Source organism: Pristiophorus japonicus, chromosome 1, assembly GCF_044704955.1.
Source record: "Pristiophorus japonicus isolate sPriJap1 chromosome 1, sPriJap1.hap1, whole genome shotgun sequence".
Taxonomy (NCBI): Eukaryota; Metazoa; Chordata; class Chondrichthyes; family Pristiophoridae; genus Pristiophorus; species Pristiophorus japonicus.
In genome coordinates, this window is record NC_091977.1 from 517096992 (window position 1) to 517124254 (window position 27263).

The 27263-nt window shown below is 45.1% G+C and overlaps 1 protein-coding gene across 5 annotated transcripts in view; it reads left to right on the forward strand.

The window, feature by feature from the left end:
* Positions 1 to 27263, forward strand: part of ankrd12 (ankyrin repeat domain 12) — a 304379-nt gene that overhangs the window by 151684 nt on the left and 125432 nt on the right. The gene's annotated exons all lie outside the window — the stretch shown is intronic.

A 27263-nucleotide genomic window follows, 5' to 3' on the forward strand; every position in this document is an offset into this window, starting at 1 on the left:
GTATGCAGGCAGGCCCAAATCTGTTCCCCAATGTTGGGAAAGCTGAGGCGTAACAGCTCACCTCTATTATTAAAATGAGGCCTGAGACCCAATTTTAGATGAGCTTCAGGCCTTGCTACAAACTGCGAGATTCCGAGCGAGAGTGTCAAGCCCGGGGATATTTTGGATTTGTTGCCCAGAGGGAGGAGCTGAGGGAGTGGGGCTACAGATTGCAGCTGTTTCACGTGCTTCTCGCCTCCTCTCCTAGCCTGACTTTGAGTGGTGGTGGTTAGAGCTTGCAATGTAAAATCAGAGCATGAGAGTCTCTGTACCCTTGTTCCCTATTGGCTAAGCAGTGGAAACAATCTTTCACTGTTCATCCACAGTAAAGTCCCCAGGTTTCACTCACCTCACCCCTTTCTCAATGCCGTTCCCAGTCATCACTTTGCTGCTGCTCCTGGCTGTGCAGAAAATGCTGGGTCCCACTCTATTCCCAGTCCTCTCTTTGTCTCGCTCCTGCCACCCAACCCCCCCCCCCCCCCTTCCACAACCAAGCCCCAACACTTTAGATACCTGTCAACCTCTTTCCCCCACCCAACCCCACAGCCAGCCTTAATCTCCTGACCCTACCCTGCACTTCTCTCCGCTCCATCTCTCTCTTCTCCAGCAACTCGTCCAGTTTCCAGTCAACCCTGAGCTGGGGGCAGACATAACTGAGCAGGATGGCGGGCAGCTGCTGCAACACGTAGTTTACATGGAGCTTAGAAGCAGCGCCCAGGAGATCCATGCCTCATTCTTACGCACAGAACACTAAGGGTCGGATTTGGCACGTTTGACACCCTTGCTGTAGACGGAACATACTGCAACTATAGTACAGCAGTGGTGGAGGAGCTGGTTAATAGATTTCCATGACAGGGGAGTCACTCAAACAAACTGCTTTGTCCTGGATGTTGTCAAGCTTCTTGATTGTTGTAGCTGTTCAATCAAGTGATGTAGAGGCCTTGTAGAGGGTGGTATGTGTTATGGGGTAAGATGATGAGTCACTTGTTTCAGGATACCCAGGCTCTAGGCTTGTAGCCACAGTGTTAATATAGGTGGTCCAGTTAAGCTTCTGATTATTGGTGACCCCAAGATATTGATAGACGGTGAGTAGGTGATGGAGGTGATGTTGAAGTTCAGGGAATAGTTGGAACTTTTTATTCAAGGTGATCATTGCTGATGAATTTTACTTGCCACTTATTAGTCCAAGCCTGTTGTCCATAATCCTGCTCAAGACTTGCATTGGGTGCTCCATTATCAGAGTTATGAATAGAGCTGCATACTGTAGATAGACAGCTAATGGCTCCACTTCTGACATGATAGAGGGAAGGTCATTGAAGCAGCTGAACATGGTTGAGTTAATGTCCCTACCCTGTGCAATTCTGGCAGTGATGTCTTGGGGCTTCAATGACTGAACTCCTGTTTGTCAATTAGGTCGCAGGCTACTGGACTGTTTTCCTGTTGATTTCTGTTTTGCTGGGGCTCTTGAATGCCATATTTGGTCAAATGCTGCCTTGATACTAAGGGCAGCTACTCTCGCCTCTTTAATGGCATTCAGCTCTTGCATCCATGTCTGGATTAAGAACATAAGAAATAGGAGCAGGAGAAGTCCATACGGCCCCTCGAGCCTGCTCCGCCATTTAATACGATCCACTTCCCTGCCCATTCTCCATAACCTCTTCTTCCCTTATTGTTTAAGAAACTGCCTATTTCTATCTTAAATTTATTCAATGTCCCAGCTTCCACAGCTCTCTGAGGCAGTGATAAGTGCTTCTTGCAGGACCTAAACTGAGCATAAGCGATCGGGTTATTGGTGTGTACATGTACATGAGGGTACAGTAGCATAGTGGTTATGTTGCTGGACGAGTAAACCTGAGGCCTGGACTAATAATCCGAAGACGGGAGTTCAAATCCTGCCATGACAATTTGTTAATTTGAATGAAGTTAATTCAGTAAATCTGGAATACAAAGATAGTATCAGTAATGGTGAGCATGGACCTATCGGATTGTTGTAAAACCCCAACTGGTTTACTAATGTCCTTCAGGGAAACCTGCCATCCTTGCCTGGTCTGACCTATATGCGATTCTAGACCCACAGCAATGTGGGTCTTAACTGCCCTCTGAAATGGTCAAGCAAACCACTCAGTTATATCAAAGCACTGAAACAAAGTATAGTAAGAATAAAACTGTGCAGACCACCCGGTTTCAGATACGACAAAGGCACAGGTCTCTCACTAACATAGGGGACCTTATGCCACAGAGTTGGAAGAGCTGACACACAGACTAATCAAGCAAGTCATACTCAGAATCATATCCATCAGGCAGTGTCCAAAACATCACCATCCCTAGAGAAGGCAGCACAATTGTGCATTAGAAAGAATCCACTTAAACAGAAAAAATTCAAACCTCATTTGGAACGACAATGTAAAATGGGAGTTTGGGCAATTACTGCCACATCAGCAGAGTGATGGAAGGTGTTGTCGACAGTGCTATCAAGTGTCACTTATTCACCAATAACCTGCTCATTGATGCTCAGTTTGGGTTCCGCCAAGACCACTCTACTCCAGATCTCATTATAGCCTTGGTCCAAACATGGACAAAAGAGCTGAAATCCAAAGAGTGACAGCTCTTGACATCAAGACAGCATTTGACCGAGTGTAAGATTTCTAAATCTCTGGCATTAAATTGACAGCGAGACTGATTCTTTTAAAACAATTAGGAACAGTTTATTAAACACACTCACATGCACATTTATCAGCAATCGTCCGTTACCGTACGGATACAACAGATACAATGTTACAGTAATGATTTATTAAAAGGTATACGTCACTTTCCTCTGGCTGGCTGAGCACACGGCTTGCTGTTTCAGCTAGTCTTCAGGAGTTCTGCCGTGTGCTCAGGAGAGAAGGAGAGTGAGAAAAATCTTTGGCTTGAGTTCTTATACCTCTCAAAACCATTGTTCCTCAAAGTCCCAGGATTGGATCTTGGTTCAGGGCAGTTCCTTATTGGCTGTCCTCAACCATGTGTCTGTCTGGAGGCAATCCTTGATTAGGTTAATGGCTTTCCAATTAACACAATACACAAACACCATGCTAGAGGTCTGTGAGCTTCCATTTTGACTCTTTCAAAACTGTCTTTTTGTATAGTCTACACTTGCAACATTTATACATACACAGAATCAATTTTATTATTGAACACTTTTATTCTTACAAACTCCCCACCTTGAGGGGGAAATATCCTTATTGACCCCTCATATGGTTTATCTCCTCAGGGATCACATATCATAAACATTGAGAGGGTTCTGATAGCTCTGCTGTTTATGTTTCTGTGAGGTGGATGACCGCTGTATAATGGGTTTTAAACTTAGAGAGAGAGGGATAGAAAAGTGGATGGCCTGACTTGGTCCCCACCTCGTAAGGTGTAGGCGACATGTAGGGGATTTACTATAGTACAATAATAGCTCCAGCGGAGACTCTCCTCTTCCCGTATCTTTGGTGCACCGTCGCTCCTCAAAGCACATAGATGATTGATGATCGTGAGTCATACTGCAGCTCCCACTTCTCTATCTTCCCTCGGCTTCGTCCTGACAATCGTGAGGATCCATAACATGGTCTGTGGGAAACTCTCTTTGGCAGTTATTTACTGATTAATATGAAACCACTTCTTGTACTTAATGCCCTTCTTTTCCCCGGTAACTGAATCAAATAAACCGCGGGGTTCAATCGGTCTATAATCTTATGCTGTCCCCACCACCCGGGCTCAACGGCAGCTTCTTTTTCCCATAATTTGGAATCATTACTGAGTCTCCCACCTTGTATTCAAAGGGATGTACTTTCTTGTCAAAGTACCTTTTAATTTGTCTTTTTGACTTCCCCAATTTGGTGGCCACAAATCGATTGATCTGATCAGTGTGATCTACCACTTGTTCCACTTGGAACTACATTTTTTCGTTGTCAGGGGACTCATCCCTGTTAGTGTTAGCTGGCCTGGTGTTCTCATGAGCTTCCCTATCATGGCCTGATATGGGGAGACCCCTGATGTTCTATGAGGTGTGGACCTTATTGCCATTAAGCACATTGGCAGCATGTTAGCCCATTGAGTGGGGTGGGCCGCGCACTATTTTTTTAACATTAACTTGAGGGTCCTGTTCCCCTTTTCGACCCCTCCAGATGACTGGGGGTGATGAGCAATATGTAATTTGTGTTTTATCCCCAACATTTCCTGCAGGTAGGTAAAAATTTTACTGGTAAAGTGTGAACCTTAATTGCTGTCCACTTGTACTGGTACTCCCCACCTACAAAACACATGATTCAATAGTGTTTTGGCTGCTGTGATTGCGGTGTTGGAGTGGCCTATCGATATAGACATCTGGGGCACCCTGTATGGGCTCTTTCTGCACAGGATGGGTCTCAAAGTTAGTCAGGGGTAACGGACATTCATGCGGGTCCCCCTCATAGATCAGAAATTGTGGCAGCAATGTGGTAGGTTTGGAAATGGTATCAATGTCTCTTTCCATAAATTCCAATGTTTATTTGCTGAGGCGCTGCGAGGAAAGTAGCAAATCTCCAGGTTTCATCAGTAGTTTCAGAGGTGTGTGTCCGCTGTGCAGGATTGTAGCCTGTAACCCAGTAATAAAAGTAAAGTGATGTACCGCCCAGAAGACGGCTAGTAGGTGGCGCTTACATGCGGTATACATCTTTTCTGCCCCCTGCAGGATTCGCGACGTATAAGCAATGGGCTGTAGTTGATCAGCCCGCCTTTGGCACAGAACTACAGTGAGGCTTTGCTCTGTGCCCCTGACCTCCCAATGGAAGGGCTGCGCGGGACCAGGAGTGATCAGGCATGTGGCCTGTATCACTGCAGTTTTTAATTTAGCCACGGACTAGCTGTGGGCATCAGTCCATGTCGGGCGTATGTCATCACCTTGCAGTATTATTAAATCAGACGGGGGCTTTGCACACTCTGCAAAGCCTGGGATAAAGTTCCTTTGGTACCCCACCAAACCCAAGAATGATTGTAGGGCTGTTTTGGAAGTGGGTAATGGCAGTCGCTGTATTATGAGACACCTTTGTGAGAGTCGGGGGATGATCCCTCTGGAGAAATGGACACTCCTAGAAAGGTGACCCGTTCTTTTACTAATGGAGCCTTACGGGGATTCACCTTTAGTCCCGCCTGAGCCAACAATGTCAAAGGTTTGTGCAAAAGGGACAGATGCTCCTCCATGCTGTCGGTTGCCAGCAGCAGGTCGTCTACGTACTGTAGCAAGCAGGTAGGGCGGGAAAGTCTTTTAAAGTTGCAGCCATTCTTTTGAGGAATATCGTGAGGGCATTGTGGAACCACTGAGGCAGGAATGTCCAGGTGTAGCTCTGGTCCTCAAATGTGAACGTAAATTTGTACTGGTCTTCCCTCTTAACAGGGATGCTCCAGAATCCATTAGCGATGTTGAGGGTCGAGAAGTACTTGAAACCAGCAGGAATTTGAGATAATGTGGTGGGAGTTTCTCTTACTAGCGGTGAGCAGGCTGGGTGTTACAGAATTTACTTTCTGTAATCAATAGTCAGTCGTCAGCGGCTATCGGGCTTTTTAACTGGCCATGTGGGTGAATTAGAAACATAGAAAATAGGTGCAGGAGTAGGCCATTCAGCCCTTCGAGCCTGCACCACCATTCAATAAGATCATGGCTGATCATTCTCTCAGTATCCCTTCCTTGCTTTCTCTCCATACCCCTTGATCCCCTTTGCCGCAAGGGCCACATCGAACTCCCTCTTGAATATATCCAATGAACTGGCATCAACAACTCTCTGCGGCAGGGAATTTCACAGGTTAACAACTCTTGAGTGAAGAAGTTTCTCCTCATCTCAGTCCTAAATGGCCTACCCTTATCCAAAGACTATGTCTCCTAGTTCTGGGCTTCCCCAACATCGGGAACATTCTATCCGCATCTAACCTGTCCCGTCCCATCAGAATCTTATATGTTTCTGAGATCCCCTCTCATTCTTCTAAACTCCAATATATAAAGGCACAGTTGATCCAGTCTCTCCTCATATGTCAGTCCTGCCATCCCAGGAATCAGTCTGGTGAACCTTCGCTGCACTCCCTCAATAGCAAGAACGTCCTTCCTCAGATTAGGAGACCAAAACTGAACACAATATTCCAGGTGAGGCCTCACCAAGGCCCTGTACAATTGCAGTAAGACCTCCCTGCTCCTATATTCAAATCCCCTAGATATGAAGGCCAACATACCATTTGCCGCCTTCACCGTCTGCTGTACCTGCATACCAACTTTCAATGACCGATGAACCATGACACTCAGGTCTCGTTGCACCTCCCCTTTTCCTAATCTACCGCCATTCAGATAATATTATGTCTTCGTGTTTTTGCCCCCAAAGTGGATAACCTCACATTTATCCACATTATACTGCATCTGCCATGCATTTGCCCACTCACCTAACTTGTCCAAGTCACCCTGCAGCCTCCTAGCGTCCCCCTCACAGCTCACACCGCCACCCAGTTTAGTGTCATCTGCAAACTTGATGATATTGCACTCAATTCCTTCATCCAAATCATTGATGTATATTGTAAAGAGCTGGGGTCCCAGCACTGAGCCCTGCGGCACTCCACTAGTCACTGCCTGCATTCTGAAAAGGACCCGTTTATCCCGACTCTCTGCTTCCTGTCTGCCAACCAGTTAGCTATCCACGTCAGTTTTTTACCCCCAATACCATGTGCTTTGATTTTGCACACCAATCTCTTGTGTGAGACCTTGTCAAAAGCCTTTTGAAAGTCCAAATACACCACATCCACTGGTTCTCCCTTGTCCACTCTACTAGTTACATCCTCAAAAAATTGCAGAAAATTTGTCAAGCATGATTTCCCCTTCATAAATCCATGCTGACTTGGACCGATCCTGTCACTGCTTTCCAAATGCGCTAGTATTTCATAATAATTGATTCCAACATTTTCCCCACTACTGATGTCACGCTATCCGGTCTATAATTACCTGCTTTCTCTCTCCCTCCCTTTTTTAAAAAGTGGTGTTACATTAGCTATCCTCCAGTCCATAGGAACTGATCAAGAGTCGATAGACTGTTGGAAAATGATCACCAATGCATCCACTATTTCTAGGGCCACTTCCTTAAGTACTCTGGGAAGCAGACTATCAGGCCCCGGGGATTTATCGGCCTTCAATCCCATCAATTTCCCTAACACAATTTCCCGCCTAATAAGAATATCCTTCAGTTCCTCCTTCTCACTAGACCCTCGGTCCCCTAGTACTTCCGGAAGGTTATTTATGTCTTCCTTCGTGAAGACAGAACCAAAGTATTTGTTCAACTGGTCTGTCATTTCTTTGTTCCCCATTATAAATTCACCTGAATCTGACTGCAAGGGACCTCGTTTGTCTTCACTAATTTTTTTCTCTTCACATATCTATAGAAGCTTTTGCAGTCAGCTATGTTGTTCCCGGCAAGCTTCTTCTCATACTCTATTTTTCCCCTCTTAATTAAATCCTTTGTCGTCCTCTGCTGAATTCTAAATTTCTTCCAGTCCTCAGGTTTGTTGCTTTTTCTGGCCAATTTATATGCCTCTTCCTTGGATTTAACACTATCCTTAATTTCCTTTGTTAGCCATGGTTGAGCCACCTTCCCCGTTTTAGTTTTACTCCAGACAGGGATGTACAATTGTTGAAGTTCATCCCTGTGATCTTTAAATGTTTGCCATTGCCCATCCACCGTCAACCCTTTAAGTATCATTTGCCAGTTTATTCTAGCCAATTCACGCCTCAAACCATCGAAGTTACCTTTCCTTAAGTTCAGGACCCTAGTTTCTGAATTAATTGTGTCACTCTCCATCTTAATAAAGAATTCTACCATGTTATGGTCACTCTTCCCCAAGGGCTAATTAGCAATCTCGCACAACAAGATTGCTAATTAGCCCTTTCTCATTACACATCACCCAGTCTAGGATGACCAGCTTCCTAGTTGGTTCCTCGACATATTGGTCTAGAAAACCATCCCTAATACACTCCAGGAAATCATCCTCCACCGCATTGCTACCAGTTTGGTTAGCCCAATCAATATGTAGATTAAAGTCGCCCATGATAACTGCTGTACCTTTATTGCATGCATCCCTAATTTCTTGTTTGATGCTGCCCCCAACTTTACTACTACTGTTTGGTGGTCTGTACACAACTCCCACTAGCGTTTTCTGCCCTTTGGTATTCCGTAACTCCACCCATACCGATTCCATACCAATTGGTCGTGAAAGTACCTGTCCTAAGAACAGCCTGCTCGACTAGGGATTTTATGGTGTCTCGGACGTAAGGATGACTCTTCCTTGGGATGGGGTACTGTTTAGTGACTGACTGGGGGGATTCCTCAATAGATTCCTCGCCTGCCATTTTTCCATAGTCGTGTAGCAAACACCGCTAGGTGTTCCTGAATTAATTTTGCCACAGCTTCATTTTCCCTCCCCGGAGGGTCATACTCTGATGGCTTTTAAATAGCAAAAATCGAGTGAGCAGCTGAAATTTCTTAACACTCCTGCCTTATCTCTCAATCCCATCCAAACACAGTCCTGATTATAATCTATCACCGCGCCATACTGATCCAACACATCAGTCCCTACAATTCCCCTTCCATCTGTGGTGGTCATCAGCATTGGCACTGGGACCTTACAGATGAGGCCTCCCAACTGAAGTTCAGTGACCTTCCTTGTATACGCTGTGGTTGTATCACCGTTAAACCCTTTAAGGATCATACAACCCTTGCCTGCCGCTGCATGGCGTTCAGGGTATGTGGTGTGGATGATGGTAAAGGCTGAGCCAGTATCGATAAGCATAATCTGCTGCCTGCCCCCTTTTTAAGATAACCAGTACTATTGGTCTCCCGCTACCATCACGTAGGAACCCCACTTCCGACCAATCTTTGGGGGCCGAACCTGTCATAGGGTCGATCCTTGAATGGGTCTCTCTAATGAGTGTGCGTTGGCGATTGCGTGCACCGGTAAATTATTTTACCTCCTCCCCATGGCAATTTGGATTTGTATAAGGGTTATCAATTGATCCAATCGTTGATCTGTCCCAGAGGGCTTGGATTCGTCCCTCGGGAGATATCTATGCGTTGCATCATGGTTCGGTGCTGGTCTGGGTTTGCTAGGTGGCCTACCTTCTTACAATTAAAGCACTGTCCCTTAAAGGGGTAGTTTCGAGATCCCTCCACCATTGACACTGGTTTATTTGCAGTGGGTGGTGACTTCACCTTGAACTGGTCTTTTACCATCTCTGAGTATTTGACTGCTGGTCTCTATATCTGTCCACTGATTGGTGGGCCTCATGGCTATACCCAGGATGGTTTTAACTAAAGGGTGGAGTTGGGTCAGGAACATCGATTTAAATTGTTCCTGATTCTTTCCTACTGTAGCATTTGCGGGTGCCTGATTTTGCGTGCGTTGATAGATATCATACAGGCGATTATTGAAGACTCGAGGAGTCTCTTCTGGGCGCTGCTTGGTCTGATTAAGCAGAACCACTAAGTTCAAGTTTTGGATCCCTAAATGGTTTAGGATCTCGGTCATGAGTGCATCGGCCGCTGCACCAGGCTTGAGGACTGTGTCCGGCAGATTATCTTTTAGGGAAGTGGAACAGGCCAAGAGGAGGACTCGTGTTAAATCTCTCTCTTCCAACTCTGGGTAACCCCTCCTGAAATTTGCCCACCTCCTATTAACTTCCAGTGGGTCGTCCCCATCATTAATGGGCCCCGACTCGTGGCTATATGCCATGGTGTCAGCACCAGATATGGGCCGTGAGTCCGTATGGTTACTGGTGATGTGACCGTGCGCATTACATTGTGAAGAAGTGGTTACTACGGCTACGCTTGGCTCTTGTGTCTCCAAAGTATCCTATCCTACACCACCCTCCTGGGGATTATACTGACTGCCTTCCTCTTCCCAATCTGTCTCCCCGTTGTCCCCTTCTGCTGTCTCTGTTATGGCTCCCCGTGTTACTGCGGATACCAGGGCCTGCTGCTCCCCTAACTTTTTAGCCTCGCTATTTCTAGTTGGCACTGGGAGTGATCTGTCTCCCCATGTGGCTTAATTACTTCCCTTAATTTCCCCTAGCATCTTCTATCTCTTGCTGGAGCCTCAAGTTTTCCAATTTATATTTTTTTTAACTCTTAATTTGTTTTAATTTGCTTCAACAACGGCTACTGTGGCATTTAAATTTGAGAGGCTTTGTTGTTGGAGCAATGAAGCTGCCTGTTCGGCCCCTCTTTCTAATTGCCTAATACTGTGGTTTAACTTACCAATTTCTTGTCTTAAATGCTGTATTTCTCCCTCTTTTAACTGCTTCACAAGTTGGAGACCGCTTTCCTTTTGTTGTTTTTATACCTTCTGTCATGTATCTTACATTATTATATATAACTGTATCCTAACATGCTAAACATGACTGTAATAAGATATGACCTGTAACCACCAGCATACCTTACCACCAGGGGTGCACTTGCAAGAGACAGGTATATAAGGGCAGGTCTCAGGCAAGTGCAGCATTCCAGAGCTGTGAAATAAAGGTGCAGGTCCAGAGTGACCTTGACTTCACTACATGCCTCGTGTGAATCTGTACTGAGGGGACAGGACTTTACAGTGGCGACGGGTTACAGGATTACAGAATCCACAGAATGGCGAACAACGGATCAGATGAAAAGTACAATGCGGGAGACAATTGGGAGGACTTTATAGGAAGGCTCCAGCAAAGCTTTGTAACCAAAGACTGGTTAGGCGACGATGAGGCAGACAAGAGAAGAGCCCATCTCTTGACCAGCTGTGGCTCGAAAACATACGCTTTAATGAAGGATCTGTTGGCACCCGAGAAACCAGCAAGCAAGTCGTTTGAAGAATTGAGCACACTGGTAAGAGACCACCTGAAGCCAGCGAGCAGCCGACACATGGCCAGACACAGGTTCTACAACTACAGATGCTGTGTGGGCCAAAGCATACCCGACTTCGTGGCGGAACTTCGGAGGTTGGCTAGTTTATGAGAGTTCTCCGATGAACTGAGGAGAGAAATGCTGAGAGACTTTTTCATTGAAGGAATAGGCCATGCAGGCATATTCCGAAAGCTCATAGAAACCAAGAACCTGACCTTAGAGGCAGCAGCACTGGTTGCACAGACATTCTTGGTAAGGGAAGAAGAAACGAGGTTGATTTACAATGCAGGTACAACAACTAACGAAATATTGGAACAAGAAGTTCACAGCACCAAACAAGCTACTACCCCCACACACAGACAAAATCGGGAGAACAGGTTCTCGACAGCAGGCAGAAGCCATCAAGGGCCACAGGAATGGTCGTTCACACCTCATCAACCCACAATGCGAGCAATCAACTACAAACTGAGAGCAGCTCACGAGAGATCAGCCAGACACAACTCATTCTTTGGGAACAATGAAAGCAGTCTGTGCTGGAGGTGTGGGGGTGGGCACTCGGTAAGGGGATGTCGACTTCAGCAGGCTGTTTGCAGAAATTGTGAATATACAGCGCATTTGGCCCGCATGTGCAAAAAAAGGGCAGCTCGGCTGGTATACGAATCGGATGGGTCGGAAAGCGGACCTGAAGATGGTTGGAAAGTACCCGGGACCCGGTGTACAGCGGGTCAACACGATCAATGGCCGGTACTCCTACAACAGGACGCCTCCTATAATGATGAGGGTCCTACTCAACGGGATATCTGTCAACATGGAGCTGGATACGGGAGCGAGTCAGTCTCTCATGGGCGCTCAACAATTTGAATAACTGTGGCTGCATAAAAGAGACAGACCAAAACTCTCAAGGGTCGACACCAAACTAAGGACCTATACCAAAGAAATTGTACCAGTCCTCGGTAGCACCATGCTCTTTGTCACACACAAAGGGACAGTGAACCGACTTCCCCTGTGGATTGTCCCCGGAGACCCGCCAGCACTGCTGGGGAGAAGCTGGCTGGCACAACTAAACTGGAAATGGGATGATGTCCATGCCATGTCATTAGAGGAACGGACCTCCTGCTCAACAGTTATAAAGCGATTTGAACATCTCTTTCAGCCAGGTGTGGGCACTTTCAAAGGGGCCAAAGTCAAAATCTACATCACACAGGATGCTAGACCGGTCCATCACAAGGCCAGAGCTGTACCCTATGTGATGAGGGAAAAGATTGAACACGAACTAGACAGGCTTCTGCAGGAAGGCATTATATCACCTGTGGAATTTAGCGACTGGGCAAGTCCCATCGTCTCAGTCATGAAGCCTGATGGATCTGTACGAATCTGTGGGGACTACAAATTACCATAAACAGAGTCTCCCTACAGGACCAGTACCTGCTGCCCAGAGCGGAGGACTTATTTGCCACATTGGCTGGAGGTAAACTTTTCTCAAAATTAGACCTCACATCTGCGTATATGACGCAAGAATTGACCGAGGAATCCAAGCTACTCACCACCATCAACACACACCGAGGCCTTTTCATGTACAATCGATGCCCATTCGGCATCAAGTCGGCAGCTGCCATATTCCAGCGCAACATGGAGAGTCTGCTCAAGTCCATCCCGGGGACGGTTGTATTTCAAAACGACATACTTATCATGGGCAGGGACACCGACTCCCATCTCCGTAATTTGGAGGAAGTACTAAAGCGGTTGGATCGGATAGGCCTAAGAGTCAAGAAATCCAAGTGCCTGTTTCTCGCACCCGAGGTTGAATTTTTGGGCAGAAGGATTGCCGCTGATGGAATCCGTCCAACAGAGTCCAAAACCGAAGCAATTCGCCTGGCACCCAGGCCCTGGAATGTCTCAGAACTGCGTGCCTTTCTCGGGCTACTCAATTACTTTGGGAACTTTATGCAGAACTTAAGCACGCTGCTGGAGCCTCTCCACGTGCTACTCAGGAAGGGGTGCGATTGGTTTTTGGAGGACGCCCAGGAACGCGCCTTCAATAAGGCACGCAACCTTCTGTATTCCAACAGTGTTTTGACTTTCTTTGACCCAGGTAAAAAGCTAGTTCTCACATGCGATGCGTCAGCGTATGGGGTCGGGTGCGTTTTGCAACATGTCAATAGTGCGGGCAAATTACAACCCATAGCTTATGCCTCCAAGTCACTTTCACGGGCGGAGCGCGGGTACGGAATGGTAGAGAAGGAGGCGCTCACGTGCGTGTACGGTGTCAAAAAGATGCACCAATACCTTTTCGGGGCCAAGTTCGCGTTAGAAACCGACCACAAGCCCCTCACGTCCCTCCTATCCGAGAGCAAGGCAATAAACGGCAATGCCTTGGCGCGAATTCAACGGTGGGCACTCATGCTGGCATCCTACGACTACCATCAGGCACAGACAACTGTGCCGACGCGCTCAGCAGGCTACCCCTGGCGACCACGGAAGGGTCTGACGAACAGGACAGTGAGATAGTCATGGCAATCAATGCCTTTGAGTCCACAGGTTCGCCCATGACTGCTCGCCAAATCAGAGCCTGGACGGCCAGCGACCCCACGTTATCCTTAGTAAAAAGATGTGTCCTAACCGGTGACTGGGCAGAGCTCGCGATGCCTGCCCCGAGGAATTAAAACCCTTTCACAGGCGCATGCATGAGCTATCACTACAAGCAGACTGCCTGATGTGGGGCAGCCGAGTAGTCATGCCTCTGAGAGGCAGAGAGGCTTTTGTCCAGGAGCTCCACCGCGAGCACCCGGGGATCGTTCTCATGAAGGCCATAGCCAGATCCCACGTCTGGTGGCCTGGTATTGACGCGGACCTGGAGCTCTGCGCCCGAAGGTGCACCATTTGTGCCCAACTCAGCAATGCCCCCAGGGAGGCTCCACTGAGCCCCTGGCCCTGGCCATTCAAACCGTGGTCGCGGGTGCACGTAGACTATGCGGGCCCATTCATGGGCAAAATGTTCCTCGTAGTTGTAGATGCATTTTCAAAGTGGATCGAATGCACCATTTTAAACTCGAGCACAACCTCCACCACTGTGGAGAGCCTCGCAACCATGTTTGCAACGCACGGAATCCCTGACATATTGGTCAGTGACTGGTCCGTGCTTCACCAGCGCAGAATTTCAAGACTTTATAATTGACCACGGCATAAATCACGTCAAGACGGCACCGTTCAAGCCGGCCTCCAACGGCCAGGAGGAGAGAGCAGGGCATGCTTAAAATCCAAGGTCCCACGCTGCAGGGTCACCTGTCGCGACTGCTGCTGGCATACAGATCTCGGTCCGCACTCATTGACTGGGATCCCCTCCGCGCAACTGTTGATGAAAAGGACTTTAAAAACAAGGCTCTCATTAATCCTCCCAGAAATGCACACAATCGTTGAGGCAAAGCGCCGTAAGCTGACTGAGTACCATGACAGAAATTCGAGGGGGAGATGGAATGAGATAGGGGACAAAGTGTTTGTACTAAACTATGGCAGGGGTCCCAAATGGCTTGCAGGGACAGTAACGGGCAAGGAAGGAAACAGGCTACTGGTAGTACAAATGGACAATGACAAAACCTGCCGGAGGCATGTAGACCAAGTCAAAAGCAGATTTACCAACAACACTGCGGAACCAGAGGCAGACCACAATGTGGAACTCGCACCATACCTAGTGGACAGACAGATGGAACAACCTGAGGAAAGGGCAATCCCAACAGACAGCTCAGGCGAGTCAACAACAATCACACCAATCGAAACAGACAGCCCAGGCGAGATACCAGCAACCACACCCAAAGAAAAATAGACACCAAGGCAAACAACTGAACCACAACTCAGACGTTCCACGCGAGAGCGTAGACCACCTGAGAGACTGAACCTATAAAAGACAGTAAGACCTTGGGGGAGGGTGATGTCATGTATCTTACATTATTATATTTAACTGTATCCTAACATGCTATACATGACTGTAATAAGATATGACCTGTAACCACCAGCATACCTTACCACTAGGGGTGCACTTGCAAGAGACAGGTATATAAGGGCAGGTCTCAGGCAAGTGCAGCATTCCAGAGCTGTGAAATAAAGGTGCAAGTCCAGAGTGACCTTGACTTCACTACATGCCTCATGTTTACAATATACATAGATTTACAATATACATAGATGACCTGGAAGAGGGGACAGAGTGTAGTGTAACAAAATTTGCAGATGACACAAAGATTAGTGGGAAAGCGGGTTGTGTAGAGGACACAGAGAGGCTGCAAAGAGATTTGGATAGGTTAAGCGAATGGGCTAAGGTTTGGCAGATGGAATACAATGTCGGAAAGTGTGAGGTCATCCACCTTGGGGGGGAAAAAAAAACAGTAAAAGGGAATATTATTTGAATGGGGAGAAATTACAACATGCTGAGGTGCAGAGGGACCTGGGGGTCCTTGTGCATGAATCCCAAAAAGTTCGTTTGCAGGTACAGCAGGTAATCGGGAAGGCGAATGGAATGTTGGCCTTCATTGCGAGAGGGATGGAGTACAAAAGCAGGGAGGTCCTGCTGCAACTGTATAGGGTATTGGTAAGGCCGCACCTGGAGTACTGCGTGCAGTTTTGGTCACCTTACTTAAGGAAGGATATACTGGCTTTGGAGGGGGTACAGAGACGATTCACTAGGCTGATTCCGGAGATGAGGGGGTTACCTTATGATAGATTGAGTAGACTGGGTCTTTACTCGATGGAGTTCAGAAATATTTGTGGAAATATTTAAAATCATGAAAGGGATAGACAAGATCGAGGCAGAGAGGTTGTTTCCACTGGTAGGGGAGACTAGAACTTGGGGGCACAACCTCAAAATACGGGGGAGCCAATTTAAAACCGAGTTGAGAAGGAATTTCTTCTCCCAGAGGGTTGTGAATCTGTGGAATTCTCTGCCCAAGGAAGCAGTTGAGGCTAGCTCATTGAATGTATTCAAGTCACAGATAGATAGATTTTTAACCAATAAGGGAATTAAGGGTTACGGGGAGCGGGCGGGTAAGTGGAGCTGAGTCCACGGCCAGATCAGCCATGATCTTATTGAATGGCGGAGCAGGCTCGAGGGGCTAGATGGCCTACTCCTGTTCCTAATTCTTATGTTCTTATGTGAATCTGTACTGAGGGAACAGGACTTTACACCTTCAATCTCTTTTAGTTTTTACTCTTTTACTTGCAATTCTTTTAAATCTTGTACTTTGGCCTCCTGCCACATTAATTTCTCATCTCTCCGGGCACAATAAAATGCGCTGAATGCCACAAGACCATTTGCCCATTTTGGCCTTAGCTCGCCTTTATCTATTTTCTCCTGGAAAAGTGCCACCAGGTCCCCAAAGGACGCATGTTGACCCTTGCAGAGGTACTGTGTCTGTGCTTTTAACTCTATGTCTTGTCTAAGGAACTTTTTGGACAACTTCTCCTGATAAACTAGCTCAACATTTCTTTTTATTGTTGGCTTTCTGTTCATGACCGATCCCTTCATCCTGTGTCTTTTGAATATAATTACTGGTGGGTCCCCACTTAAACAGTTACAACTATCGAGACGACTGTTCCTTAAGACGCAACTTCTCCCGATCCGTTTAATCGTTTATCAGTTATGCTTCACAACACAGGTTAGAATCGCAACTCCCGAAATTTCCAATTGTTCAAAAGAATCATCAAAAAGCTGTCTTGCCAGATGCCCGCATTCTCCACCAATTTGTAAGATTTCTAAATCTCTGGCATTAAATTGACAGTGAGACTGATTCTTTTAAAACAATTAGGAACAGTTTATTAAACACACACACATGCACATTTATCAGCAGTCGTCAGTTACCCTACGGATCTACTTAGTTACAACAGATACAATGTTACAATAATGACTTATGAAAAGGTATACGTCACTTTCCTCTGGCTGGCTAGCACACGACTTGCTATTTCGGCTGGTCTTCAGCAGGAGGTCTGCCATGTGCTCAGGAGAGAAGAGAGAGAAAAATCTTTGGCTTAAGTTCTTACCTCTCCAAGCCATTGTTCCTCAAGAAGCCCCAAGATTGTATCTTGGTCCCAGGGCAGTTTCTTATTGGCTCTCCTCACCTATGTGTCTGTCTGGAGACATTCCTTGATTAGGTTAATGGCTTTCCAATTACCACATTACACAAACACCATGCTGGAAGTCTGCGAGCTTCCATTTTGAATCTTTCAAAGCTGTTTTTTCATATAGTCTACACTTTCAACGTTTATACATACACAATCAATTTTATTACAGGACACTTTTATTCTTGCAAGAGTGTGGGAACAAGGAGCCCTAGTAAAATTGAAGTCAATGGGAATCAGGGGGAGAAAATTCCACTGACTGGAGTCATACCTAGCACAAAGGAACATGATTGTGGTTGTTGGAGGCCAATTGTCTCAGCCCCAGGACATCGCTTCGGGACATTCCTCAGTACAGTGTCCTAGGCCCAACCATCTTCAACTGTTTCATCAATGACCTTCCCTCCATCACATGGTCAGAAGTCAGGATTGCACGGTGTTCAGTTCCATTCGCAATTCCTCAGATAATTAAGCAGTCCATGCCCACATGCAGAAAGAGCTGGACACCAACCAGGCTTGGGCTGATGAGTGCTAAGTAACATTTGTGCCACACAAGTGCTAGGCAATGACAATCTCAAACAAGAGAGCATCTAACCACCTCTACTTGACATTCAGTGGCATTACCATCGTTGAATTCCCCCACCATCAACATCCTGCGTGTCACAATTGACCAGCCATGTAAATACTGTGGTTACAAGGGACTCGGTATTCTGCGGTGTGTGACTCACTTCCTGACTCCCCAAAGACTTTCCACCACCTACAAGGCACGTCCAAAGTGTGCCTGGATGAGTGCAGCTCCAACTACACTCGAGAGACTCGACACCATCCAGAACAAAACAGCCCACTTGATCGACACCCCATCCGTCAACTTTAACATTCAATCCCTCCCATCACCAGTGGCGGAAATGTATTTTGTAAATGGTACATACTGCAGCGAACTCAACAAGGCTGCTTCAATAGCGCCTCCCAAACCTGTGACCTCTACCACCTAGAAGGACAAGGCAGCAGGTACATGGGAACACCACCATCTTCAAGTTCTCCTCCAAGTCAAACACCATCCTGACTTGGAAATATATTACTGTTCCTACATCGTCACTGGGTCAAAACCCTGGAACTTCCTAACTAACAGCACTGAGTGAGTACCTTCACCACAGGGAATGCAGCAGTTCAAGAAGGCAGCTCATTACCACCTTCTCGAGGACAGTTAAGGATGGGCAGTAAATGCTGCCGTTGCCAGCGACGTGCACATCCCATGAATTACTATATTAAAAGTAAACTATTGATTACTTCTTCAAACAGTTTGCTGATAATTAGGAGGGGTTGATAGAATGATAAATGGCCAGGTTAGATTTTTTTCCAATTTTGGTGGATAAAATGTACCAGGGCATTTCCACATTGCCTAGTAGATGTTAGTGACATAACCGCACTGGAATAGCTTGGCTAGGCAGCCAGCTCATTCTGAGATGTTATTAGGGCCCATAGCTATTGTGGACGCGATCATCTGTGCTGGTGCGGGTCCTCGGCAGGATTCTGAGTAGAATTGTCATCTTGACACTTTTGGCAATAGGTGGAGGAAGTGGAAAGCAACAGAACAGATTTAAAGATGGCTGTTTACATTTCGGTGTCGTGTTCTGTACATTCCTATATATTAATGCATAGGTTTTCAAACCGGTCCCAAAAAGTCTTAAGATTTCTTTTAGTCCGTCATTTTTAGGATGTTGGAGTTCTCCATTTGCTAATTTACTAGCACCATTTTTGTTGCTTTATAATCAATGTGCCCAAATGATAGTCCACTTGCCCACAAACTCGCCAGCAATTTAGTTCCATTTGTGCTTTGTTACAGCTCACTAATTTGTCTTGTCTAAATTATCTAGGCTTTGAAGTTTGGATAAGGATTTTCTTAGTGCAGTTACCTTAGTGCAGTTCCTGGCCAGACCAGGAACGCCTGGATCCATGAGTATCCACAGCGTGGGAATAATGTAAATTAATGGGAACATTGATTTCAACATTTATGTGGTCTGCTGTCTCTATGAAATGCACTCCTGCTATAAAAGCAGTAAAATAAGACAATGCTGGAAGTTCATAGTACATTCATCAGTTTGTGTAATGAAAAAAGACAGGTTAACATTTCGAGTGTAGCTCCCTTGTAAGAAGCGTTAACCTGAACTTTTGCCTTTACAGATGTTTAAGGGCCTGCTACATATTTCCAGCATTTTGTGTTATTTCAGATTTCCAGCAGTTCCAGATTTTTTTTCTTATCTGTGCTGTTTTCTTTTTGGTAGCTGATGCAGTCTTTCAGAAGTTAGAACATGGGGTACCTCAATGTGTGTACATATTTGCAGGAGGTTCGACACACAAGTTTGGAAAAACACCAAATTGGTGATGCTGCCCTGGTCTTAGCCACATCTACTGGCTTTGTTGTTACCCTGCTGTACATTGGCTTCCTTATTTTGTACTACAGCCCGTATTTCCTCCTGACAAAGTAACAGAAGTCATTGTAATCCTGAGTTAAGCTGTTGAACATTTAAACAATAGTTGAGGCTCCCAGACAGTCTCTTGTGCAATAGAAACATAAATTGCTGGCAGTGCACAGGAGGTGGTCAGCTTTTGAAAAATAATGACTGGTTAAAATTTAAGTTGGAATCATTCATCACAACAGTACAAAGCTGTATTTGCATAAAATGTTTTTTATTTTAATGCAAATTGAATTGCAAAAACTAAAATTTGCAACTAAAATATTAACATTTTGCTTATCCAATTACAACATTTTAACTTTTATATTTTGTATTTTTTTTAATAGATTGATAATTTGCATTTTTTTTTTAAACCCAGTGCAGTGTAATACACTTTCTTGATGGAGTAATGTTAAATTTCTAATGTTTGCTGCATTCTATTTTAAGAGATATGATTTGTTGGCCAGGAGTAGCTGCTTTTACATTGGTGTTCAGTTTGGATTGCAGGAGAGAGCAGGCCCACAGCCATGAGCCAGCTCCCTTATCACAGTGGCAGAATTATGGACCCACATGAATATTTTTGTCTGATTACACTCCTGTGAAGCACCTGGGATTGTATTGGAAAGAAAGAACTTGTATTTTTAAAGACGCTATATAAATGCAAGTTGTTGTTGAAATAGCACATTGATGTCCCTTTCCCATGAGACAAACTGAGCAATATTTTAAAAGTGCCTATAATCTAGCGTGGAACTTCAGTGCACTACTGAGAGTGCTACATCATCAAAGGTGCTGACTTTTGGATGAGATGTTAAACTGAGGATGCGCTTATTTGTACTGCCAAAATGGCTGCCGTGCTCCACCTTTTGTCTATGATTGGTCCCCTTGGAGGACAAGTCACACCCTGAAGTTTCACTGGAATTTGTAACTGGAACCGCCCATCCCAAGGTCTCTCTGTCTTTGCAAATTGTAACTCTATCCACTTTGACTTCCTGAAGCGACAGAGCGCGCCAGAAGACGGCAAGAGCCGGCTAAAGTGCCTTAGCTCAGTCCAAGTGCATGCCTCCCCCAGCCAGAGTGCCTTACCCCAGCGCAAGTGCACCCTCTCCCAGCCAAAGTCTCTCCTTACCCCAGTGCAAGTGCATGACCTTACACCCCCACCCAACCATTGATGGGGCATTGTGTACGGATTGTTAACAGGATTATTGGGTATGAAGTGAATAGTGACAGTGTTGTGACTTCTGGATATCATCCACTCCAATGATGTACCGTGCAGGGGGTTGGAAGAGTGTAATCTGTCTTCCCTGAGTTCCCTATCTCAGCCCCATCCACCCGTCTCTCTTTCTCCACACCACCCCCCCCCCGCCCCCGTCTCTCTTCCCCAGCCCCCCCCCCTCGTCTCACTCTTTCTCTTCTGTTCCCCCCCCCCCCCCCCCGGTCTCCTTGTCTCGTCCCCCCTGCCGGCACTCTTGGCCTTCCGGCCTCAGGTCCAACTTCTCGGCACCATATGGAATGAATGATTCGGGGTGGGGAACGGAGCTTGACAGATGCCGCATGGTGGTGGGGGCGGGGGGGCGTTTGGAGGTTGGAGCTTGGCAGATGCATGCGGGGAAAAAACTCAGTACAAATTGATACATCGTTAAACTGTGGCCCTTTCGCCCAACCAAGGCCACCAAAATAAATTAACTGGTCATTTATTTCATTACTGTTTGTGGGATCTTGCTCTGCTTTTGTATGTTTTTTTGCTTGTTTTTTTCCCCCTTGTTAGTAGTTTTTGCTATGTAATTCAAAAAATGCACTCAAACATTTTAAATGTGATGCATTGTCCTAACTACACAATTGTATTTGTTTCGAGCGCTGCACATGTCTCTTGCATAAGTGTCTCATATTGGAAAAAGAGTCTGTTTTCATGTTGCCCATTGTTGCACAACTATTGTATATACATAATGCAGTCTTTCAATGGAGTATGTTTGTGTGGTTTATTTTTGTGGCGGTTTTTCCATTCAGCTTTCTCCACGAAGCTCAGGTTGCTGATTGTAGGCATGCACTGAGGGAGAAATTATAGCTTCTGATTTGTCATTCTCTTCTGTTACTACTTGTTGTTCCTTCTGCAACTTGACACGACAGCTCAACATCCCAGTGTTCTGTTCATTCTAGCACAGATTAATATTTTTACTTAACCTTTTCAAATAAAATTGCAACTACAAAAAATGTTTATATAAAAATTAGAAGGTAAAATAGTTTTTGTTCTCAATTGTCATTACATTAAGGCTCCTTATATTAAAGGGAAAGGAATGTCTGGAGGCAATACTTTTTGTTTTTAATATACTTTTTTTTAAAAAACATTAAATTTCTTTACATTTTTGCTAGCAAGGAAACCCTTGGGTTGGGTTAGTCAGCCATTTCCATCATGCACATTTTGTTTCCTTCAGAGATCAAAAAGAATCAGCTGTTTGAAATCATAAAATCCCAGCTGGTTGAAATATAAATGTCTGTTGTCCCATGGATCACCTAATGTTGAACGTTTTAGTGAGTTATTGGTTAAGAGCCAGTAATTGTATTAATATTTGCTGGTCCTCATTTTAAACCCGCTAGTTCAGTCACTCACAAGGAACGTACTAATTTTCTTGTCATTCCATTATGAGCTTCCGCCCACTCTCCAAATTTTATTTTGACAATGCAGTTTTTATAGCCTTATAGAATTACAACACAAAAGAACAAATCAGTACATTGTGCATGTGCTCTTCAAATGGAGCCAACTACTCGAATGGGATTTGTGTGGATAGTTCCAGCTGAAGAGATACATCAGTAAATGTGCATTGGGCCAAATGTTCTCCTTCTGTGTTAGCTCTATGCTTTGATAGCCCATTTTTCTGCCCTTTCCCTGTTTTCTTTTATATTTTTCCTTTTTAGTTACTTACCCAGTTCCCTAAGTGATTTAGTTTCGATCTGTGCAGCCACTCCTGTAAAGCACTGCATATTCTAATCATCCTCTCGGGAAAGAAATCTCCTAAATTCCTCCTTCATTTTACTAGTGACAATCCTGAGTTTATGTTCCGTCTTCCAATTTGCCAGCCATTAGAAACTATTTTTCAGGACGATATCCAATTAAAAACAAGGGCATACAAAGTGGCCTAAACTAGTGGGAGGACAGAAGACTGGGAAGCTTTTAAAAGCCAGCAAAGAACAACTCAATAAATGATTAAGAAAGGGAAGATAGACTCTGAAAATAAACTAGCACAAAATATAAAAACAGATAGCAAGAGTTTCTATAGGTATGTGAAAAGGAAAAGAGTAACTGGCTAAAGTAAATTGTTGGTCCCTTAGAGGACGAGACTGGGGAACTAGTAATGGGGAACATGGAGATGGCAGAAACTCTGAACAAATATTTTGTATCCGTCTTTATGGTAGAGGACACTAACAATATTTCAATCAAGGGGGGGGGGGGGTGCGGAGAGAGGAACTTATCACAATCACTAAGGAGGTCGTACTCAGTAAGATAATGGGACTAAAGGCAAATAAATCCCCTGGACCTGATGGCTTGCATTCTATGGTCTTAAGAGAAGTAGCGGCAGGGATTGTGGATGCATTGGTTGTAATTTACCAAAATTCCCTGGATTCTGGGGAGGTCCCAGCAGATTGGAAAACTGCAAATGTAATGTCCCTGTTTTTTGAAAAAAGGAGGCAGACAAAAAGCAGGAAACTATAGACCAGTGTGCATTATTAAAGAAGCAAGAGCAGGACATTTGGAAAAGCAAAATTGAGTCAGGCAGAGTCAGCATGGATTTATGAAGGAAGTCATGTTTGACAAATTTGCTGGAGTTCTCCTGAGGATGTAACGAACAGGATGGATAGAAACATAGAAAATAGGTGCAGGAGTAGGCCATTCGGCCCTTCGAGTCTGCACCACCATTCAATATGATCCCGGCTGATCATGCAACTTCAGTACCCCTTTCCTGCTTTCTCTCCATAACCCCTTGATCCCTTTAGCTGTAAGGGCCACATCCATAACTCCCTTTTGAATAAATCTAATGAACTGGCCTCAACAACTTTCTGTGGTAGAGAATTTCACAGGTTCACAATTCTCTGAGTGAAGAAGTTTCTCTGCATCTCGGTCCTAAATGGCTTACCCCTTATGCTTAGGCTGTGACCCCTGGTTCTGGACTTTCCCAACATCGGGAACATTCTTCCTGCATCTAACCTATTCAATCCCGTCAGAATTTTATGTGTTTCAATGAGATCCCCTCTCATTCTTCTAAATTCCAGTGAATATAAGCCTAGTCGATCCAGTCTTTCTTCATATGTCAGTTCTACCATCCCGGGAATCAGTCTGGTGAACCTTCGCTGCACTCCCTCAATAGCAAGCACATCCTTCCTCAGATTAGGAGACCAAAACTGGACACAATATTCAAGGTGTGGCCTCACCAACTCCCTGTACAACTGCAGTAAGATCTCCCTGCTCCTATACTCAAATCCTCTCGCTATGAAGGCCAACATGCCATTTGCCGCCTTCACCGCCTGCTGTACCTGCATGCCAACTTTGAATGACTGATGTACCATGACACCCAGGTCTCGTTGCACCTCCCCTCTTTCTAATGTCACCATTCATATAATAATCTGCCTCCCTGTTTTTGCCACCAAAGTGGATAACCTCACATTTATCTGCATTATACTGCATCTGCCATGCATTTGCCCACTCACCTAACCTGTCCAAGTCACCCAGAAGCCTCTTAGCATCCTCCTCACAGCTCTCACTGCCATCCAGCTTAGTGTCATCTGCAAACTTGGAGATATTACTTTCAATTCCTTCGTCCAAATCATTAATGTATATTGTAAATAGCTGGGGTCCCAGCACTGAACCCTGTGGCACCCCACTAGTCACTGCCTGCCATTCTGAAAAGGACCCGTTTATACTTGCTCTTTGCTTCCTATCTGCAACCAGTTCTCTACCAAATCAATACCTTACCCCCAATACCATGAGCTTTAAGTTTGCACACCAATCTCTTGTGTGGGACCTTGTCAAAAGCCTTTTGAGAGAGTCCAAATACACCACATCCATTGGTTCTCCTTTGTCCACTCTACTAGTTACATCCTCAAAAAACTCTAGAAGATTTGTCAAGCCTGATTTCCCTTTCATAAATCCATGCTGACTTGGACCGATCCTGTCACTGCTTTCCAAATGCGCTGCTATTACATCTTTAATAATTGATTCCAACATTTTCCCCACTACCGATGTCAGGCTAACTGGTCTATAATTCCCTGTTTTCTCTCTCCCTTTTTTAAAAAGTGGGGTTACATTAGCTACCCTCCAATTCATAGGAACTGATCCAGAGTCTATAGAATGTTGGAAAATGACTACAATTGCTTCATCTTTTTCTCGGGCCACTTCCTTAAGTACTCTGGGATGCAGACTGTCAGGCCCTGGGAATTTATTGGCTTTCAATCCCATCAATTTCCCTAACGCAATTTCCTGACTAATAAGGATTTCCTTCAGTTCCTCCTTCTCGCTAGACCCTCTGTCCCCTAGTATTTCCGGAAGGTTATTTGTGTCTTCCTTAGTGAAGACAGAACCAAAGTATTTGTTCAATTGGTCTGCCATTTCTTTGTTCCCCATTATAAATTCACCTGATTCTGACTGCAAGGGACCTCGATTTCTCTTCATGAATCGTTTTCTCTTCACACATCCATCAAAGCTTTTTCAGTCAGTTTTTATGTTCCCTGCAAGCTTACTTTCATACTCTATTTCCCCCCTCCTAATTAAACCCTTTGTTCTCCTCTGCTGAGTTTTAAATTTCTCCCAGTCCTCAGGTTTGCTGCTTTTTCTGGTCAATTTATATGCCTCTTCCTTGGATTTAGCACCATCCCTAATTTCCTTTGTTAACCACAGTTGAGCCACCTTCCCCGTTTTTTATTACGCCAGACAGGAATGTACAATTGTTGAAGTTCATCCATGTGATCTTTAAATGTCTGCCATTGCCTAGCCACCGTCAACCCTTTAAGTATCATTCGCCAGTCTATCCTAGCCAATTCATGTCTCATACCATCAAAGTTACCTTTCTTTAAGTTCAGGACCCTAGTCTCTGAATTAACTGTGTCACTCTTCATCTTAATAAAGAATTCTACCATATTATGGTCACTCTTCCCCCAAGGGGCCTCGCACAACAAGATTGCTAATTAATCCTTTCTCATTACACATCACCCAGTCTAGGATGGCCAGCCGTCTAGTTGATTCCTCGACATATTGATCCAGAAAACCATCCCTAATACACTCCAGGAAATCCTCCTCCATTGTATTGCTACCAGTTTGGTTAGCCCAATCTATATGTAGATTAAAGTCGCCCATGATAACTGCTGTACCTTTATTGCACGCATCCCTAATTTCTTGTTTGATGCTGTCCCCAACCTCACTACTACTGTTTGGTGTCTGTACACCACTCCCACTAGCGTTTTCTGCCCTTTGGTGTTCCACAGCTCTACCTATACAGATTCCACATCATCCAAGCTAATGACCTTCCTTATTATTGTGTTAATCTCCTCTTTAACCAGCAACGCTACCCCACCTCCTTTTCCTTTCTGTCTATCCTTCCTGAATACTGAATACCCCTGGATGTTGAGTTCCCACCCTTGTTCACCCTGGAACCATGTCTCCGTAATCCCAATTATATCATATTCATTAACAGCTATCTGCGCAGTTAATTAATCCACCTTATTACGAATGCTCCTCGCATTGAGAGACAGAGCCTTCAGGCTTGTTTTTTTAACACTCTTTGTCCTTTTAGAATTATGTTGTAATATGGCTCTTTTTGATTTTTGCCTTTGATTTCTCTGCCCTCCACCTTTCCTTATCTCCTTTCTACCTTTTACTTCCCTCTGTCCTCCCTGCATAGATTCCCATCCCCCTGCCATATTAGTTTAAACCCTCCTCAACAGCACTAGCAAACACTTCCCCTAGGACATCGGTTCCAGTCCTGCCCAGGTGCAGACCGTCCGGTTTGTACTGGTCCCACCTTCCCCCAGAACCAGTTCCAATGTCCCAGGAATTTAAATATCTCCCTCTTGCACCATTCCTCAAGCCACGTATTCATCTTAACTATCTTGCTATTTCTACTCTGACTAGCACGTGGTACTGGTAGCAATCCTGAGATTGCTACTTTTTGAGGTCCTACTTTTTAATTTAACTCCTAGCTCCTTAAATTCAGCTAAAGGGGAACCAGTGTGGATGTGGTGTATTTGGACTTCCAGAGGCATTTGGACTTCCAGAAGGCATTTGACAAGGTGCCATGTAAAAGGTTACTGCAGAAGATAAAAGTTCACGGCGTTGGGGGTAATCTATTAGCATGGATAGAGGATTGGCTAACTAACAGAGAACAGAGAGTCGGGATAAATGGTTCATTCTCTGGTTGGTAACCAGTAACTAGTGGGGTGCCGCAGGGATCAGTGCTGGTACCCCACTATTTACAATCTATAACGATTTGGAAGAGGGGATTCAGTGTAATGTAGCCAAGTTTGCTGACTATACAAAGATGGGAGAAAAAGCAATGCGTGAGGAGGACACAAAAAATCTGCAAAAGGACATAAACAGGCTAAATGAGTGGGCAAAAATTTGGCAGATGGAGTATAATGTTGGAAAGTGTGAGGTCATGCACTTTGGCAGAAAAAAATCAAAGAGCAAGTTATTATTTAAATGGAGAAAGATTGCAAAGTGCTACCCCCAGCGGGACCTGGGGGTACTTGTGCATGAAACACAAAATGATAGTATGCAGGTACAGCAAGT